The 21397-nt window shown below is 39.4% G+C and overlaps 1 non-coding gene across 1 annotated transcript; it reads right to left on the reverse strand.

The window, feature by feature from the left end:
• Positions 1-17476: 17476 nt before the first annotated feature.
• On the reverse strand, positions 17477-17584 carry LOC148548211 (small nucleolar RNA R71). The gene has a single exon (XR_015898296.1). It is a non-coding gene; the product is annotated as a small nucleolar RNA R71 (small nucleolar RNA).
• Positions 17585-21397: the final 3813 nt, after the last annotated feature.

Below are 21397 nucleotides of genomic sequence, written 5' to 3' on the forward strand. Positions count from 1 at the left end.
TGAGTCTCTAAACTCCATCGTTGGGGGTTAGGAGCTCTGTTGTGTCTCGATGAATTAATGCAAGTATTCCTGTTTTCTATTCAAATATGCGTGTTCCTATCTAAGATATTCATTCGCACTTCAACATGAATGTGATGAACGTGACAATCATCATCATTCCCCCACGAACGCGTGCCTGACAACCACCTCCGTTCTACATCAGATTGAATGAATATCTCTTAGATTTCTTAATCAGAATCTCCGTGGTATAAGCTAGATTGATGGCGGCATTCATGAGAATCCAGAAAGTCTAAACCTTGTCTGTGGTATTCCGAGTAGGATTCAGGGATTGAATGACTGTGACGAGCTTCAAACTCGCGAGTGCTGGGCGTAGTGACAGACGCAAAAGGAGGGTGAATCCTATTCCAGCATGATCGGGAACCTCAGATGATTAGCCGTGCTGTGACAGAGCATTTGGACCATTTTCACAAGAGGAGGGGATGTAACCATTGACAACGGTGATGCCCCAACACACAGCTTGCCATAGAAGGACGTGCGTGCGTGAATCAGAGGACAGAGGAAAGCAGAGATTCAGAAGACAAGGCATCTCCAAAACTCCAACATATTCTCCATTACTGCATAACAAGTAACCTTTAACCCATGCTCTCTTGTTCATTCGCAATTCAACTGATAAATATAATTGACTTCCTGACTAAGAATTGCAAGATAACCATAGATTGCTTCAAACCAACAATCTCCGTGGGATTCGACCCTTACTCACGTAAGGTATTACTTGGACGACCCAGTGCACTTGCTGGTTAGTGGTACGAGTTGTGAAAAGTGTGATTCACATTTCGTGCACCAAGTTTTTGGCACCGTTGCCGGGGATTGTTCGTGTTTGGACAGCTAACGATTTATTTTGTTGCTTAGATTAGGAAAAATTTCTTTTTTTTGTTTAGAGTCTCTTATTATTGTCGTGTTAAAATTTTAGAATCCTTATTTTCTTTTTAAAATATTTTTCAAAAATAATTTCCCTATTAAATCCTGTGCCAAACTTTAAGTTTGGTGTTTTCTTGTTGATTTTTCTGTGTTTTTCAAAAATTTTAGTTTGGTTTTCTAAAAATTTTAAGTTTGGTGTTCTTCCTTCATGTTCTTGTGTTCTTGTGAGTCTTTAAAGTGTTCGTGAGTTTTTCTTGTGTCTTGATCTTAAAATTTTTAAGTTGGGTGTTCCTTGGTGTTTTTCCTCCAAAAATTTTCGAAAACAAGGAGCATTAGATCTAAAAATTTTAAATCTTGTGCTATCTTATTGTTTTTCTCTCTCTTCTTAAAATTCAAAAATATCTTTTCTCTCTATTTTAAAGCATCTTTTTCAAAATCTATTTCTAAAATTTAGATTTTTATTTCAAAATTTAAAACCTTTTTCAAAAATCATCATATCCTTTTCAAAATCTCCTAACCGTTTTCTCTCTTCTCATTTTTTCGAAAATCTTTCACTCATTTTTATTTATTTTATTTTGATTTATTTTGATTTCAAAATAAATAAATAAATAAATAAAAATAATTTTTATATCATCTCCCTTTCTCCATCATGGACCTAAGCGGAAATGAACAGTCCAGGAGGACTCTGGGGTCATATTCTAACCCCTCTACTGCTTCATATGGGAGTAGTATCTGCATACCCTCCATTGGAGTCAGTAGCTTTGAGTTGAATCCTCAGCTCATTATCATGGTGCAGCAAAGTTGCCAGTATTCCGGTCTTCCACAGGAAGAACCTACAGAGTTTCTGGCACAGTTTCTACAGATTGCTGACACAGTACATGATAAAGAAATAGATCAGGATGTCTACAGACTATTACTGTTTCCATTTGCTGTAAAAGATCAAGCTAAGAGGTGGTTGAATAACCAACCTAAGGCCAGCATAAGGACATGGAAACAGCTGATAGAAAAATTCCTGAATCAATACTTTCCCCCAAAACGGATGACACAGCTAAGGCTGGACATCCAAGGCTTTAAACAAGGAGATAATGAATCTCTTTATGATGCCTGGGAGAGATACAGAGAGATGCTACGAAAATTCCCCTCTGAAATGTTTTCAGAGTGGGTTCAGTTAGACATCTTCTATTATGGGCTTGCAGAAGGAGCTCAGATGTCTCTTGATTACTCAGCTGGTGGATCTATCCACATGAGAAAGACAATTGAAGAGGCTCAAGAGCTCATTGATACAGTTGCCAAGAATCAGCATCTATACCTAAGCAGTGACCCTTCCATGAAAGAAGAGGTTAAGACAGCAACTGTTGAACTCAGTCCTGTAAAACAAGCTGCTGAATTCAATCAGCAGTTGGACTTTCTAACAAGGCAGCTAGCCGAATTTAAAGATAGGCTGCAAGAGATAAGAATGGCAAATATACATATGGAAGAACAGTTTAGGCAAACAAAGCAACAGCTATCAAGACAAATAACAGAAGAATGCCAAGCAGTTCAATTAAGAAGTGGGAAAACATTAAATAACCCACCTCAAGGCAGCAAAAAGCCAAGAAATGAGCAAACCACCCAAGATTCACCTGAGGACAGTAAGAGCCCAGGGAAAAATAATTCTGGCGCTAAAACGCCAGAAAATTGGTGGAAGGCTGGCGCTGAACGCCCAGACCATGGCCAAAACTGGCGTTCAACGCCAGAAATGGGCAAGGATCTGGCGTTGAACGCCCAAAATGGGCAGGATCTGGCGCTGAACGCCCAAAATGGGCATAATTCTGGCGTTCAGACGCCAGGAACAGACAAGGAGTTGGCATCTAACGTCACTCCAGTTTCTAACTCTGGCACTCAATTGCCAGTGAGGGATCAGACACACACAAATGCTGATAACAACCCCTCTAAAAGGGCTTCTTCAACCACTTCTGTAGGCAGTAAATCTACAGCAACTAAGGTTGAAGAATATAAAGCCAAGATACCTTATCCTCAAAAACTCCGGAAAGAGGAGCAGGATAAGCAATTTGCTCGCTTTGCAGATTATCTCAGGACTCTTGAAATAAAGATTCCATTTGCAGAAGCACTTGAGCAAATACCTTCTTATGCCAAGTTCATGAAAGAGATCTTGAGTCATAAAAAGGATTGGAGAGAAACAGAAAGAGTTCTCCTCACTGAAGAATGCAGTGCAGTCATTCTGAAGAGCTTTCCTGAAAAGCTTAAAGACCTTGGGAGTTTTCTGATACCATGCTTATTAGAAGGTAATTGCACCAAGACAGCTTTATGTGATCTTAGGGCAAGCATCAACCTAATACCTGCATCCACTATCAGAAAGCTTGGCTTAACTGAAGAAGTTAAACCAACCCGGATATGTCTCCAACTTGCTGATGGTTCCACTAAATACCCATCAGGCGTGATTGAAGACATGATTGTCAGAGTTGGGCCATTCGCCTTTCCCACTAACTTTGTTGTGCTGGAAATGGAGGAGCACAAGAGTGCTACTCTCATTCTAGGAAGACCCTTCCTAGCAACTGGACGATCCCTCATTGACATCCAACAGGGGGAAATAACCCTGAGAGTCAATGATGATGAATTCAAGTTGAACGCTGTCAAAGCCATGCAGCATCCAGACACATCAAAAGACTGCATGAAAGTTGATCTTATTGACTCTTTGGTAGAAGAGATCAACATGGCTGAGAGTCTTGAATCAGAGTTGGAAAACATCCTTAAAGATGTTCAGCCTGATTTAGAGGATTCAGAGGACATGAAAGAGCCTCTGAAATTTCTTCTGGAAGAGGAAAAACCTCCTAAACCCGAGCTCAAGCCATTACCACCATCCTTGAAATATGCGTTTCTGGGAGAAGGTGACACTTTTCCAGTGATCATAAGCTCTGCTTTAAATTCACAGGAAGAGGAGGCACTTATTCAAGTGCTAAGGACACACAAGACAGCTCTTGGGTGGTCCATAGGTGACCTTAAGGGCATAAGCCCAGCTAGATGCATGCACAAAATCTTATTGGAGGATAATGCCAAACCAGTGGTTTAACCACAGAGGCGGCTAAATCCAGCCATGAAAGAAGTGGTACAGAAAGAGGTCACCAAATTACTAGAGGCTGGGATTATTTATCCTATTTCTGATAGCCCCTGGGTGAGCCCTGTCCAAGTCGTCCCAAAAAAGGGAGGCATGACAGTGATTCATAATGAAAAAAATGAACTGGTTCCTACAAAAACAGTTACAGGGTGGCGCATGTGTATTGACTACAGAAGGCTCAATACAGCCACCAGAAAGGATCATTTTCCTTTACCATTCATAGACCAGATGCTAGAAAGACTAGCAGGTCATGATTATTACTGCTTTTTGGATGGCTACTCAGGCTATAACCAGATTGCAGTAGATCCCCAGGATCAAGAGAAAACAGCATTCACATGTCCATCTGGAGTGTTTGCTTATAGAAGGATGCCATTTGGGCTATGTAATGCGCCTGCAACCTTCCAGAGATGCATGCTCTCTATTTTCTCTGATATGGTGGAAAAATTTCTGGAAGTCTTCATGGATGACTTCTCAGTATATGGAGACTCATTCAGCTCCTGTCTTAATCACCTGAAACTTGTTCTGAAAAGATGCCAAGAGACCAACCTAATTTTAAACTGGGAAAAATGTCACTTCATGGTGACTGAGGGGATTGTCCTTAGGCATAAAATCTCAAACAAGGGAATAGAGGTAGATCAAGATAAAATAGAGGTAATTGAAAAATTACCACCACCTGCCAATATTAAGGCAATCAGAAGCTTTCTGGGGCATGCAGGATTCTATAGGAGGTTTATAAAGGATTTTTCAAAAATCGCAAAACCTCTGAGCAATCTGCTAGCTGCTGACACGCCATTTGTGTTTGACACAAACTGCCTGCAGGCGTTTGAAACGCTGAAAGCTAAGCTGGTCACAGCACCAGTCATTTCTGCACCAGACTGGACGTTACCATTTGAGCTAATGTGTGATGCCAGTGATCACGCCATTGGTGCAGTATTGGGACAGAGGCATGACAAGCTTCTGCATGTCATTTATTATGCTAGTCACGTTTTAAATGATGCTCAGAAAAATTACACAACCACAGAAAAAGAATTACTTGCAGTGGTTTACGCCATTGACAAGTTCAGATCATACTTAGTAGGATCAAAAGTGATTGTGTATACCGATCATGCTGCTCTTAAATATCTACTCACAAAGCAGGATTCAAAACCCAGGCTCATCAGATAGGTGTTGCTTCTGCAAGAGTTTGATATAGAAATAAGAGACAGAAAAGGGACAGAGAACCAAGTGGCTGATCATCTGTCCCGGATAGAGCCAGTAGAAGGAACGCCCCTCCCCTCTCTTGAGATCTCTGAGACTTTTCCGGATGAGCATTTATTTGCCATTCAGGAAACACCATGGTTTACCGATATTGCAAACTATAAAGCTGCAAGGTTCATACCCAAGGAGTACAACAGGATACAAAAGAAGAAATTAATTACTGATGCAAAGTACTACTTGTGGGATGAACCCTATCTCTTTAAGAGATGTGCAGACGGAATAATCCGTAGGTGTGTGCCTAGAGAAGAAGCACAGAGGATCCTATGGCATTTCCATGGATCACAATATGGAGGCCATTTCGGAGGTGAGCGAACAACCACCAAGGTCCTCCAATGTGGCTTCTATTGGCCCACACTCTATAAAGATTTTCGAGAGTTTGTACGTAACTATGACAGTTGCCAAAGAGCTGGCAATCTGCCTCATGGTTACGCCATGCCTCAACAAGGAATCTTGGAGATTGAGTTGTTTGACATATGGGGAATTGACTTCATGGGACCTTTTCCACCATCATACTCAAACACTTATATTCTTGTGGCAGTTGATTATGTATCAAAATGGGTTGAGGCCATTGCCACACCCACCAATGATACTAAGACAGTGCTGAAGTTCCTCCAGAAACATATCTTTAGCAGATTTGGTGTCCCTAGAGTACTAATCAGTGATGGGGGCACTCACTTCTGCAATAAACAGCTTTACTCTGCCATGGTTCGGTATGGAATTCGCCACAAGATGGCTACTCCATATCATCCACAAACTAATGGGCAAGCTGAAGTCTCTAACAGAGAATTAAAGAGAATCCTAGAACGGACAGTAAATACCCGTTGAAAGGATTGGGCACGGAGCTTGGATGATGCTCTGTGGGCTTACAGAACAGCATTCAAGACCCCTATAGGGACCTCTCCATACCAACTGGTGTATGGTAAGGCATGTCACCTGCCCGTGGAACTGGAACATAAGGCCTACTGGGCAACCAGATTCCTAAACTTTGATGCCAAATTAGCAGGAGAAGAAAGATTGCTCCAGCTAAATGAGCTAGAGGAGTTCAGATTCACAGCTTTCGAAAATGCCAAGCTTTATAAAGAGAAATAAAAAAAGTGGCATGACAGAAAGCTGTCATCTAGAATCTTTGAACCAGGACAGAAGGTTCTGCTGTTCAACTCTAGACTCAGGCTATTCCCCAGGAAATTGAAATCCCGGTGGAGAGGACCATACGTGATTACAAGCATATCACCATATGGTTATGTAGAGCTTCAAGATATTGACTCTGACAAGAAGTTCATTGTTAATGGACAAAGAATCAAGCACTATCTTGAAGGCAATGTTGAGCAAGAGTGCTCAAGGTTAAAGCTAGATTAAAAGCTCAGCAAGGTCCAGCTAAGGACATTAAAGAAGCGCTTGTTGGGAGGCAACCCAATTTTTATTTATTTTCATGGTTTTTCATGTTTTATTAGGTTCATGATCATGTGGAGTCACAAAATAAATATTAAAAATTGAAAACGAAATCAAAAACAGCAGAAGAAAAATCACACCCTGGAGGAAGCACCTGTCTGGCGTTCAACGCCAGAACAGAGCATGGTTCTGGCACTGAACGCCCAAAATGGGCAACATCCTGGCGCTGAACGCCCAGAACAAGCATGGTTCTGGCGTTCAACGCCAGAAATGGCTAGTAAATGGGCGTTGAACGCCCAAAATGGGCACCAACCTGGCGCTGAACGCCCAGAGTTGTGTGCAAGGGCATTTTGCATGCCTAAATTGGTGCAGGGATGTAAATGCCTTGACACCTCAAGATCTGTGGACCTCACAGGATCATTTCAAGATCTGTGAACCCCACAGGATCCCCACCTTCTCTCCTCATAATCCTAGTTTTTTTTTTCCACATCTTCTTCTTCATCTATTCCTTCTTCTTTTGCTCGAGGGCGAGCAACATTCTAAGTTTGGTGTGGTAAAACAATTATGTGAAGGATCTATAGCTCAGTGGTAGAACATGTGGCTGCAAATCAAGAGATCCCTGAGATACCTCAAGGGATGCACTTCCCTCCACATAATTATTGGAAGCAACTGAGGATAGAAATACCAAAAATCACTAGGAATCAAGCCACAAAGGCAAGGAAGAGACATAAAAGAGCTCAAGAACATCATTGGTTCCTCAAGAAGGAAATGCCATCATCACTAAGGTGGACTCGTTCCTTGTTCTTACTTTCTCTGTTTTTCATTTTCTCTGTGTTAAGTGCTTATCTATGTTTGTGTCTTCATTACATGATCATTAGTAGTAATTAGTGTCTATTTTGATTTTATCCCCAATTAAGTTATAGTCTATTTTTCTCATCATCAGCAAACATGAATAAAATAGTAGATCTTTTGAATAAGAGGCAATAAAATTTCGAGTTTTTAATAAGAAAAATTCTAATTAGTAACATGTGGTGGCAATGCTTTCTGTCTTCTGAATAAATGCTTGAACAGTGCATATGTCTTTTGAATTTGTTGTTTAAGACTGTTAAATATGTTGGCTCTTGAAAGAATGATGAACATGAGACATGTTATTGATAATCTGAAAAATCATAAAAATGATTCTTGAAGCAAGAAAAAGCAGCAAAGAACAAAGCTTGCAGAAAATATATATATATATATATATATATATATATAATAAAATAGGTGAAAAAAAATAGAAAGAAAAAGAAAAAGCAAGCAGAAAAAGCCAAAAGCTCTTAAAACCAAGAGGCAAGAGCAAAAAGCCAATAACCCTTAAAACCAAAAGGCAAGGGCAAATAAAAAGGATCCCAAGGCTTTGAGCATCAGTGGATAGGAGGGCCTAAAGGAATAAAATCCTGGTCTAAGCGGCTAAACCAAGCTGTCCCTAACCATGTGCTTGTGGCGTGTAGGTGTCAAGTGTGAACTTTAGACTGAGCGGTTAAAGTCAAGGTCCAAAGCAAAAAGAAGAGTGTGCTTAAAAACCCTGGACACCTCTAATTGGGGGCTTTAGCAAAGCTGAGCCACAATCTGAAAAGATTCACCCAATTATGTGTCTGTGGCATTTATGTATCCGGTGGTAATACTGGAAAACAAAGTGCTTAGGGCCACGGCCAAGACTCATGAAATAGCTGTGTTCAAGAATCATCATACTAAAATAGGAGAATCAATAACACTATCTGAATTCTAAGTTCTTATAGATGCCAATCACTCTGAGCTTCAATGGATAAAGTGAGATGCCAAAACTGTTCGGAAGCAAAAAGCTACTAGTCCCGCTCATCTAATTGGAATGTGAGCTTCACTCAAAAACTCTGAGATATTATTGCTTCTCAACCCATTAGTCTCCTATTTTATTTGTCTAGTTGCTTGAGGACAAGCAACAGTTTAAGTTTGGTGTTGTGATGAGCGGATATTTTATACGCTTTTTGGGGTTAATTTCATATAGTTTTTAGTATGTTTTAGTTAGTTTTTAGTTTATTTTCATTAGTTTTTAGAAAAAATTCATATTTCTGGACTTTAATATGAGTTGTGTGTTTTTTGTAATTTCAGGTATTTTTCTGGCTGAAATTGAGGGAGCTGAGCAAAAATCTGATTCAGGCTGAAAAATGACTGCTGATGCTGTTGGATTCTGACCTCCCTGCACTCAAAGTGGATTTAATGGAGCTACAGAACTCGAAATGGCGTGCTTCCAATTGCGTTGGAAAGTAGACATCCAGGGCTTTCCAGCAATATATAATAGTCCATACTTTGCTCAAGGATAGATGACGTAAACTGGCGTTCAACGCCAGTTCTCTGCCCAATTCTGGCGTCCAGCACCAGAAAAGGATTAAAAGTTGGAGTTCAACGCCAGAAATGGATCCAAAACTGGCGTTGAACGCCCAAAATGGCCTTATGCACGTGAATTGCTTAAGTCTCAGCCCCAGCACACACCAAGTGGACCCCAGAAGTGGATCTCTGCACCATCTGTCATAGTTTACTCATTTTTTGTAAACCTAGGCTACTAGTTTAGTATTTAAACAACTTTTAGAGACTTATTTCATATCTCATGACATTTTAGATCTAAATTTTGTACTCTTTGAAGGTATGAGTCTCTAAACTCCATCGTTGGGGGTTAGGAGCTCTGCTGTGTCTCGATGAATTAATGCAAGTATTCCTATTTTCTATTCAAATATGCGTGTTCCTATCTAAGATATTCATTCGCACTTCAACATGAATGTGATGAACGTGACAATCATCATCATTCCCCCACGAACGCGTGCCTGACAACCACCTCCGTTCTACATTAGATTGAATGAATATCTCTTAGATTTCTTAATCAGAATCTCCGTGGTATAAGCTAGATTGATGGCGGCATTCATGAGAATCCAGAAAGTCTAAACCTTGTCTGTGGTATTCCGAGTAGGATTCAGGGATTGAATGACTGTGACGAGCTTCAAACTCGCGAGTGCTGGGCGTAGTGACAGACGCAAAAGGAGGGTGAATCCTATTCCAGCATGATCAGGAACCTCAGATGATTAGCCGTGCTGTGACAGAGCATTTGGACCATTTTCACAAGAGGAGGGGATGTAACCATTGACAACGGTGATGCCCCAACACACAGCTTGCCATAGAAGGACGTGCGTGCGTGAATCAGAGGACAGAGGAAAGCAGAGATTCAGAAGACAAGGCATCTCCAAAACTCCAACATATTCTCCATTACTGCATAACAAGTAACCTTTAACCCATGCTCTCTTGTTCATTCGCAATTCAACTGATAAATATAATTGACTTCCTGACTAAGAATTGCAAGATAACCATAGATTGCTTCAAACCAACAATCTCCGTGGGATTTGACCCTTACTCACGTAAGGTATTACTTGGACGACCCAGTGCACTTGCTGGTTAGTGGTACGAGTTGTGAAAAGTGTGATTCACAATTCGTGCACCATTGTCAAAACTCGAACAATCCCCGGCAACGGTGCCAAAAACTTGGTGCACGAAATTGTGATCATCAACAATGGTGCCAAAGGACTTGCAGCTCTTAAACATGAATCACACTTTGTCACAATTCTGCACAACTAACCAGCAAGTGCACTGGGTCGTCCAAGTAATAAACCTTACGTGATTAAGGGTCGATCCCACGGAGACTGTCGGCTTGAAGCAAGCTATGGTCACCTTGTAACTCTCAGTCAGGCTAATTCATATGGTGATGGAGAATTGATAATTAAAAGATAAATAAAATATAAAATAAAGATAGAGATACTTATGTAATTCTTTGGTTGGAATTTCAGATAAGCGTATGAAGATGCTTTGTTCCTCCTGAACCTCTGCTTTCCTATTGCCTTCTTCCAATCATTCATACTCCTTTCCATGGCAAGCTTTATGTTGGGCATCACCGTTGTTAATGGCTACTTCCCATCCTCTCAGTGAAAACATTCCAAATGTGTTGTCACCGCACGGCTAATCATCTGTCGGTTCTCGATCATGTTGGAATAGGATCCATTGATCCTTTTGCGTCTGTCACACGCCCAACAATCGCGAGTTTGAAGCTCGTCACAGCCATCCCTTCCTAGATCCTACTCAGAATACCACAGACAATGTTTAGATATTCCGAATCTCAGGAATGGCCGCCAATAATTCTAGCCTATTGATGAGCGGATAATTTATACGCTTTTTGGCATTGTTTTTAGTATATTTTTAGTAGAATCTAGTTACTTTTAGGGATGTTTTTAATAGATTTTATGTTAAATTCACATTTCTGGACTTTACTATGAGTTTGTGTGTTTTTCTGTGATTTCAGGTATTTTCTGACTGAAATTGAGGGACTTGAGCAAAAATCAGATTCAGAGGTTGAAGAAGGACTGCTGATGCTGTTGGATTCTGACCTCCCTGCACTCAAAGTCGATTTTCTGGAGCTACAGAACTCGAAATAGCGCGCTTCCAATTGCGTTGGAAAGTAGACATCCAAGGCTTTCCAGAAATATATAATAGTCCATACTTTGGCCAAGAATAGACGATGTAAACTGGCGTTCAATGCCAGCTCTCTGCCCAAATCTGGCGTCCAGCGCCAGAAAAGGATCCAAAACCAGAGTTGAACGCCAGAAATGGATCAAAACCTGGCGTTCAACTCCACAAATGGCCTCTGCACGTGGAAAGTTAAGGCTCGGCCCAAGCACACACCAAGTGGGCTCTAGAAGTGGATTTATGCATCAATTACTTACTCATGTAAACCCTAGTAGCTAGTTTATTATAAATAGGACCTCTTACTATTGTATTTGACATCTTTGGATTACCTTATGATCCTTTGATCACGTTTTAGGGGGCTGGCCATCTCGGCCATGCCTGGACCTTCACTTATGTATTTTCATACGGTAGAGTTTCTACACTCCATAGATTAAGGTGTGGAGCTCTGCTGTTCCTCAAAGATTAATGCAAAGTACTACTGTTTTCTATTCAATTCATCTTATTTCGCTTCTAAGATATCCATTCGCACCCAAGAACATGATGAAGGTGATGATTATGTGTGACGCTCATCATCCTTCTCCCTTATGAACGCGTGCCTAACAAACACTTCTGTTCTACATGAATTAAGCTAGAATGAATATCTCTTAGATCTCCTAACCAGAATCTTCGTGGCGTAAGCTAGAATGATGGCGGCATTCAAAAGAATCCGGAAAGTCTAAACCTTGTCTGTGGTATTCCGAGTAGGATTCAATGAATGAATGACTGTGACGAGCTCCTAACTCGCGGTTGCAGGGCGTTAGTGACAGACGCAAAAGGATAGTAACTCCTATTCCAGCATGATCGAGAACCGACAGATGAATAGCCGTGCCGTGACAGGGTGCGTGAGCATATTATTCACTGAGAGGATAAGATGAAGCCATTGACAAGGGTGATGCCTCCAGACGATTAGCCGTGCCGTGACAGGGCATTGGATCATTTTCCCGAGAGATGACCGAAAGTAGCCATTGACAGTGGTGATGTATCACATAAAGCCAGCCATGGAAAGGAGTAAGACTGATTGGATGAAGATAGCAGGAAAGCAGAGGTTCAGAGGAACAAAAAGCATCTCCATTCGCTTATCTGAAATTCCTACCAATGAATTACATAAGTACCTCTATCCCTAGTCTTTTATTTATTATTCGAAAACACCATTATCACTTTATATCTGCCTGACTGAGATTTACAAGGTGACCATAGCTTGCTTCATACCGACAATCTCCGTGGGATTCGACCCTTACTCACGTAAGGTATTACTTGGACGACCCAATGCACTTGCTGGTTAGTTGTATCGAAGTTGTGAACCATGGTATTGGCACCATGTTCTTGGCGCCATTACCAGGGAAAGAAAGAGCCATGAATTTTACATAATTAAAGTGTAATCACGATTACGCGTACCAAGTTGCTCACGTTGCCAGGGATTGCTTGAGCCTGGACATCACAATTTCGTGCACCAAGTTTTTGGCGCCGTTGCCGGGGATTGTTTGAGTTTGGACAACTGACGGCTCATCTTGTTGCTCAGATTAGGTAATTTTCTTTTCGTTTTGTTTTCAAAAATCTTTCAAAAATATTTTCAAAAATCTCTCATCTGTTTTCGAAAAAAAAAATAAAAATGTTTTCAAAAATTTTATTCAAGATTTTTAAGAATGAATTCTAGTGTTTCATGAAGCATGTGAAGCTTGGCTGGTTGTAAAGCCATGTCTAAATTCTTTTGGACTGAGGCTTCCAAACCATCAGAGGTAAGTTACATACTTGATAAATGATGAGCAGCAATTTGTTATCAAGAGCAATATACTCTGGTGTTACATGCTAAAGCTTGGCTGGCCATTGGCCATGTCTAGTGTTTTGGACTGGAGCTTTCTTTGAAAGCTTGGAATTCATATTAAAAATTTTGGAATCCTTATTTTTTCTTTTAATTTTCGAAGAAAAAAAAATCCAAAAAATTTAGAAAATAAAAAAAAATCAAAAATATTTTTCTGTTTCTTGTTTAAGTCTTGAGTCTTGAGTCATGTTATAAGTTTGGTGTCAATTGCAAATGCATCTTGCATTTTTCGAAAATTTCATGCATTCATAGTGTTCTTCATGATCTTCAAGTTGTTCTTGGTAAGTCTTCTTGTTTGATCTTGATGATTTTTTGTTGTGTGTCTTTTCATGTTTATCATATGCATTCTTGAATTCTTAGTGCGTAAGTGATGAGCGGATAATTTATACGCTTTTTGGCATTGTTTTTAGTATATTTTTAGTAGAATCTAGTTACTTTTAGGGATGTTTTTAATAGATTTTATGTTAAATTCACATTTCTGGACTTTACTATGAGTTTGTGTGTTTTTCTGTGATTTCAGGTATTTTCTGGCTGAAATTGAGGGACTTGAGCAAAAATCAGATTCAGATGTTGAAAAAGGACTGCTGATGCTGTTGGATTCTGACCTCCCTGCACTCAAAGTGGATTTTCTTGAGCTACACAACTCGAAATGGCGCGCTTCCAATTGCGTTGGAAAGTAGACATCCAGGGCTTTCCAGCAATATATAATAGTCCATACTTTGGCCAAGAATTGACGACGTAAACTGGCGTTCAACGCCAGCTTTCTACCCAAATCTGGCGTCCAGCGCCAGAAAAGGATCCAAAACCAGAGTTGAACGCCCAAACTGGCACAAAAACTGGTGTTCAACTCCACAAATGGCCTCTGCACGTGCAACACTTAAGCTCAGCCCAAACACACACCAAGTGGGCCCCGTAAGTGGATTTATACATCAAATACTTACTCATGTAAACCCTAGTAGCTAGTTTATTATAAATAGGACCTCTTACTATTGTATTAGGCATCTTGGGATTACCTTATGATCCTTTGATCACGTTTTAGGGGGCTGGCCATCTCGGCTATGCCTGGACCTTCACTTATGTATTTTTAACGGTGGAGTTTCTACACTCCATAGATTAAGGTGTGGAGCTCTACTGTTCCTCAAAGATTAATGCAAGTACTACTGTTTTCTATTCAATTCTTCTTATTTCTCTTCTAAGATATCCATTCGCACCCAAGAACGTGATGAAGGTGATGATTATGTGTGACGCTCATCACCATCTCCCTTATGAACGCGTGCCTGACAAACACTTCTGTTCTACATGAATTAAGCTAGAATGAGTATCTCTTAGATCTCCTAACCAGAATCTTCGTGGCGTAAGCTAGAATGATGGTGGCATTCAAGAGAATCCGGAAGGTCTAAACCTTGTCTGTGGTATTCTGAGTAGGATTCAATGATTGAATGACTGTGACGAGCTTCAAACTCGCGATTGTTGGGCGTTAGTGACAGACGCAAAAGGAGGGTGAATCCTATTCCAGCATGATCGAGAACCGACAGATGAATAGCCGTGCCGTGACAGGGTGCGTGAGCATATTATTCACTGAGAGGAGGGGATGTAGCCACTGACAACGGTGATGCCCTTGCATAAAGCCAGCCATGGAAAGGAGTAAGACTGATTGGATGAAGATAGCAGGAAAGCAGAGGTTTAGAGGAACGAAAAGTATCTCCATTCGCTTATTTGAAATTCCTACCAATAATTTACATAAGTATCTCTATCCCTATTTTATTAATTAATATTCGAAAACCACATAACTGTTTTATATCTGCCTGACTGAGATCTACAAGGTGACCATAGCTTGCTTCATACCAACAATCTCCGTGGGATTCGACCCTTACTCACGTAAGGTATTACTTGGACGACCCAGTGCACTTGCTGGTTAGTTGTATCGAAGTTGTGACAATCATGAATTAAGATCAGAGCACCAAGCTTTGGATCCATTACCAGGATTTGTTCGAGCCTGGAGATCACAATTTCGTGCACCAAGTTTTTGGCGCCGTTGCCGGGGATTGTTTGAGTTTGGACAACTGACGGCTCATCTTGTTGCTCAGATTAGGTAATTTTCTTTTTATTTTATTTTCAAAAATTTTTCAAAAATATTTTCAAAAATCTCTCATCTGTTTTCGAAAAAAAAAAATAATAAAAATGTTTTCAAAAATAAATTATTCTATGGCTTCAAAATTTTTAAGAATGAATTCTAGTGTTTCATGAAATATGTTGAATCATATCTGGCTGTAAAGCCATACCCAAATTACTTTGGGATTAGTATTCAACTAATCACTCCAGCCCATGTAATTATATGTTAAAGCTTGGCTGGCTGTTAAGCCATGCCAGAACCTTTGATTGGAGCTTTAAGACTAACATGGTAAGATTCCTGGAATTCATATTAAAAATTTTGGAATCCTTATTTTTCTTTTTTTTAATTTTTCGAAAAATATAAAATAAAAATCCAAAAAAAATTAGAAAATCATAAAAATCAAAAAAATATTTTTGTGTTTCTTGTTTGAGTCTTGAGTCATGTTATAAGTTTGGTGTCAATTGCATATGCATCTTGCATTTTTTTTTCGAAAATATCATGCATTAATAGTGTTCTTCATGATCTTCAAGTTGTTCTTGGTAAGTCTTCTTGTTTGATCTTGATGATTTTTTGTTTTGTGTCTTTTCATGTTTATCATATGCATTCTTGAATTCTTAGTGTCTAAACATTAAAGAATTCTAAGTTTGGTGTCTTGCATGTTTTCTTTGCATTAAAAATTTTTCAAAAATATGTTCTTGATGTTCATCATAATCCTCATAGTGTTCTTGGTGTTCATCTTGACATTCATAGCATTCTTGCATGCATTCATTGTTTTGATCTAAAAATTTCATGCATTGCATAATTTTCATGTTTTCATAAAAATTCAAAAAAATCAAAAAAAATATCTTTCCCTTTTTCTCTCATCAAATTCGAAAATTTGGATTGACTTTTTCAAAAATTTTTAAAATCAAGTTGTTTCTAATGAGTCAAATCAAATTTTCAATTTGAAAATCTTATCTTTTTCAAAATCTTTTTCAAAAATCAAATCTTTTTCAAAATTCTTAGTTATTTTCGAAAATTCCAAAAATGTTTTTCAAAAATCTTTTTCTTATTTTTCCATCAAATTTTCGAAAATAACATAGTCAATTAATGTTTTGATTCAAAAATTTGAAGTTTGTTACTTGCTTGTTAAGAAAGTTTCAAACTTTAAGTTCTAGAATCATATCTTGTGATTTCTTATGAATCAAGTCATTAACTGTGATTTTAAAAATCAAATCTTTTTCAAAAACTAATTTCTATCATATCTTTTCAAAAATATCTTCTTATCTTATCTTTTTCAAAAATATCTTTTCAAAATATCTTCTCTAACCTCCTAACTTCTTATCTTTTCAAAATTTGTTTCAACTAACTAACTAACTTTTTGTTTGTTTCTTAACTTTTTCAAAACCTCCTAACTAACTCTCTCTCTCTCAATTATCGAAAATATCTTCCCTCTTTTTCAAAAATTTCTTTTTTTTTAACTAATTATTTTTATTTTTGAATTCAAAAATTTTCGAAAAATACTAACTAACTTTCAAAAACCAATTTTCGAAAATCACTAACTCTTTTTCAAAATAATTTTCGAAAATTATTCCTCCCCCATCTTATTCTATTTATTCATTCATATCCTAACATCTCATCTCACATCTCTAGCCTCCTCACAGTTGTGTTTCTTCCATTATATTACATTCTTTATCTCCCCCTTTTCTTCCACTTACAAAGGGATCCCTATACTGTGGTATAAAGGATCTCCGTTATTATTATTATTTTTCTGTGCCTTCTTCTTTGTCATATGAGCAGGAGCAAGGATAAGAACATTCTTGTGGAAGCAGATCCAGAACCTGAAAGGACTCTGAAAAGAAAACTAAGAGAAGCTAAAATACAACAATCCAGAGATAACCTTTCAGAAATTTTTGAACAGGAAGAGGAGATGGCAGCCGAAAATAATAATAATATAAGGAAGATGCTTGGTGACTTTACTGCACCTAATTCCAATTTACATGGAAGAAGCATCTCCATTCCTGCCATTGGAGCAAACAACTTTGAGCTGAAACCTCAATTTGTTTCTCTGATGCAGCAGAACTGCAAGTTTCATGGACTTCCATCTGAAGATCCTTTTCAGTTCTTAACTGAGTTCTTGCAGATATGTGATACTGTTAAGACTAATAGAGTAGATCCTGAAGTCTACAGGCTCATGCTTTTCCCTTTTGCTGTAAGAGACAGAGCTAGATTATGGTTGGATTCTCAACCCAAAGACAGCCTGAACTCTTGGGATAAGCTGGTCACGGCTTTCTTAGCCAAGTACTTTCCTCCTCAAAAGCTGAGCAAGCTTAGAGCTGATGTTCAAACCTTCAGACAGAAATAAGGTGAATCCTTCTATGAAGCTTGGGAAAGATACAAACAGTTGACCAAAAAGTGTCCTTCTTACATGCTTTCAGAATGGACCATCCTGGATATATTCTATGATGGTTTATCTGAGCTATCAAAGATGTCACTGGACACTTCTGCAGGTGGATCCATTCACCTAAAGAAAACGCCTGCAGAAGCTCAAGAACTCATTGACATGGTTGCTAATAACCAGTTCATGTACACTTCTGAAAGGAATCCTGTGAGCAATGGGACGCCTATGAAGAAGGGAGTTCTTGAAGTTGATACTCTGAATACCATATTGGCTCAGAATAAAATATTGACTCAGCAAGTCAATATGATCTCTCAGAGTCTGCATGGAATGCAAGCTGCATCCAACAGTACTCAAGAGGCTTCTTATGAAGAAGAAGCTTATGATCCTGAGAACCCTGCAATAGCAGAGGTAAATTATTTAGGTGAACCTTATGGAAACACCTATAACTCATCATGGAGAAATCATCCAAATTTCTCATGGAAGGATCAAAAGCCTCAACAAGGCTTTAATAATGGTGGAAGAATCAGGTTTAGCAATAGCAAACCTTTTCCATCATCCACTCAGCAACAGACAGAGAACTCTGAACAAAATACTTCTAATTTAGCAAACTTAGTCTCTGATCTATCTAAGGCCATTGTAAGTTTCATGAATGAAACAAGATCTTCCATTAGAAATCTGGAAGCACAAGTGGGCCAGCTGAGCAAAAGGATCACTGAAATCCCTCCTAGTACTCTCCCAAGCAATACAGAAGAGAATCCAAAAGGAGAGTGCAAGGCCATTGACATAAGCGCCATGGCCGAACCTGTGAGGAGAGGAGAGGACGTGAATCCCAAGGAGGAAGACCTCCTGGGACGTCCAGTGATTAATAAGGAGCTTCCCTCTGAGGAACCAAAGGACTTTGAGGCCCATCTAGAGACCATAGAGATCCCATTGAACCTCCTTATGCCCTTCATGAGCTCTGATGAATATTCCTCTTCTGAAGAGAATGAGAATGTTACTGAAGAGCAAACTGCCAAGTTTCTTGGTGCAATCATGAAGCTGAATGCCAAATTATTTGGCATTGATACTTGGGAAGTTGAACCTCCCTTGTTCATCAATGAACTAAGTGATCTGGATCAACTGACATTGCCTCAGAAGAGACAGGATCCTGGAAAGTTCATAATACCCTGTACCATAGGCACCGTGATCTTTAAGGCTCTGTGTGACCTTGGTTCAGGAATAAACCTCATGCCCCTCTCTGTAATAGAGAAACTGGGAATCTATGGGGTGCAAGCTGCTAAAATCTCATTAGAGATGGCAGACAGCTCTAGAAAACAGGCTTATAGACAAGTAGAGGACGTGTTAGTAAAGGTTGAAGGCCTTTACATCCCTGCTGATTTCATAGTCCTGGATACTGGAAAGGAAGAGGATGAATCCATCATCCTAGGAAGACCTTTCCTGGCCACAGCAAGAGCTGTGATTGATGTTGACAGAGGTGAAATATTCCTTCAATGGAATGAGAACTCCCTTGTGTTTAAAACTCAAGGATCTCCCTCTGCAACCATGGGGAGGAAGCAGAAAAAGCTTCTCTCCAAGCAGAGTCAACCAGAGCCCCCACAGTCAAACTCTAAGTTTGGTGTTGGGAGGCCACAACCAAACTCTAAGTTTGGTGTTGGAGAGTCTCAACAAAGCTCTGCACATCTGTGAGGCTCCATGAGAGCCCACTGTCAATCTATTGACATTAAAGAAGCGCTTGTTGGGAGGCAACCCAATGTTTATCTAATTCTTATTTTTATTGTTTTTCATGTTTTCTTAGGTTCATGATCATGTGGAGTCACAAAATAAACAAAAAATTCAAAAACGGAATCAAAAACAGCAGAAGAAAAATCACACCCTGGAGGAGCATCTGTCTGGCGTTCAAACGCCAGAACAGAGCATAGTTCTGGCGCTGAACGCCCAGAATGGGAGCATCCTGGCGCTGAACGCCCAGAACAAGCATGGTTCTGGCGTTCAACGCCAGAAATGGCAGCAAATGGGCGTTGAACGCCCAAAATGGGCACCAACCTGGCGCTGAACGCCCAGAGTTGTGTGCAAGGGCATTTTGCATGCCTAAATTGGTGCAGGGATGTAAATGCCTTAACACCTCAAGATCTGTGGACCTCACAGGATCACCTTAGGATCTGTGGACCCCACAGGATCCCCACCTACCTCCACTCACTCTCTTCTCTCTTCTCAATCATCCTCTATTCCCAATAAACACTCTTCCCTATTAACTCTTTACCACTCACATCCAAACACCCACTTTCCTTCAAAATTCAACATCTCTTTCCCACCCAATCCCACCCATATGGCCGAATACACATCTCCCTCCATCTCCTCCATATCTTCTTCTTATTCTTCTATTCTCTCTTCTTTTGCTCGAGGGCGAGCAACATTCTAAGTTTGGTGTGGTAAAAAGCATAGCTTTTTTGTTTTTTCCATAACCATTGATGGCACCTAAGGCCAGAGAAGCCTCTAGAAAGAGGAAAGGGAAGACAAAAGCTTCCATCAAGGGTCTATAGCTCAGTGGTAGAACATTTGACTGCAAATCAAGAGATCCCTGAGATACCTCAGGGGATACATTTTCTTCCACACAATTATTTGAAGCAACTAAGGGTGGAACATCAAGAGCACTCCATCATCCTTCATGAAATCAGAGAAGATCTAAAAGCAATGAAGGAGGAGCAGCAAAGACAAGGAAGAGACATAGAAGAGCTCAAGGACATCACTAAGGTGGACTCATTCCTTGTTCTGACTTTCTCTGTTTTTCATTTTCTATGTTATGTGCTTATCTATGTTTGTGTCTTCATTACATGATCATTAGTAGTAGTAACTATGTCTTAAAGTTATAAATGTCCTATGAATCCATCACCTCTCTTAAAAAAAATGTTTTAAATCAAAAGAACAAGAAGTACATGAGTTTTGAATTTATCCTTGAACTTAGTTTAATTATATTAATGTGGTGACAATGCTTCTTGTTTTCTGAATGTATGCTTGAACAGTGCATATGTCTTTTGAAGTTGTTGTTTAAGAATGTTAAATATGTTGGCTCTTGAAAGAATGATGATTAGGAGACATGTTATTTGATAATCTGAAAAATCATAAAAATGATTCTTGAAGCAAGAAAATGCAGCAAAGAACAAAGCTTGCAGAAAAAAAAAGGCGAAAAAAAAAATATAGAAAAAAAGAAGAAAAAAAAAAGCAAGCAGAAAAAGCCAAAAGCTCTTAAAACCAAGAGGCAAGAGCAAAAAGCCAATAACCCTTAAAACCAAAAGGCAAGGGCAAATAAAAAAGATCCCAAGGCTTTGAGCATCAGTGGATAGGAGGGCCTAAAGGAATAAAATCCTGGTCTAAGCGGCTAAACCAAGCTGTCCCTAACCATGTGCTTGTGGCGTGTAGGTGTCAAGTGAAAACTTGAGACTGAGCGGTTAAAGTCAAGGTCCAAAGCAAAAAAAGAGTGTGCTTAAGAACCCTGGACACCTCTAATTGGGGACTTTAGCAAAGCTGAGTCACAATCTGAAAAGGTTCACCCAATTATGTGTCTGTGGCATTTATGTATCCGGTGGTAATACTGGAAAACAAAGTGCTTAGGGCCACGGCCAAGACTCATAAAATAGCTGTGTTCAAGAATCATCATACTGAACTAGGAGAATCAATAACACTATCTGAACTCTGAGTTCCTATAGATGCCAATCATTCTGAACCTCAATGGATAAAGTGAGATGCCAAAACTATTCAAGAGGCAAAAAGCTATAAGTCCCGCTCATTTGATTGGAGCTATGTTTCATTGATAGTTTGGAATTTATAGTATATTCTATTCTTTTTATC

Source organism: Arachis ipaensis, chromosome B8 (genome assembly GCF_059453495.1).
Source record: "Arachis ipaensis isolate K30076 ecotype BB chromosome B8, ASM5945349v1, whole genome shotgun sequence".
NCBI lineage: Eukaryota > Viridiplantae > Streptophyta > Magnoliopsida > Fabales > Fabaceae > Arachis > Arachis ipaensis.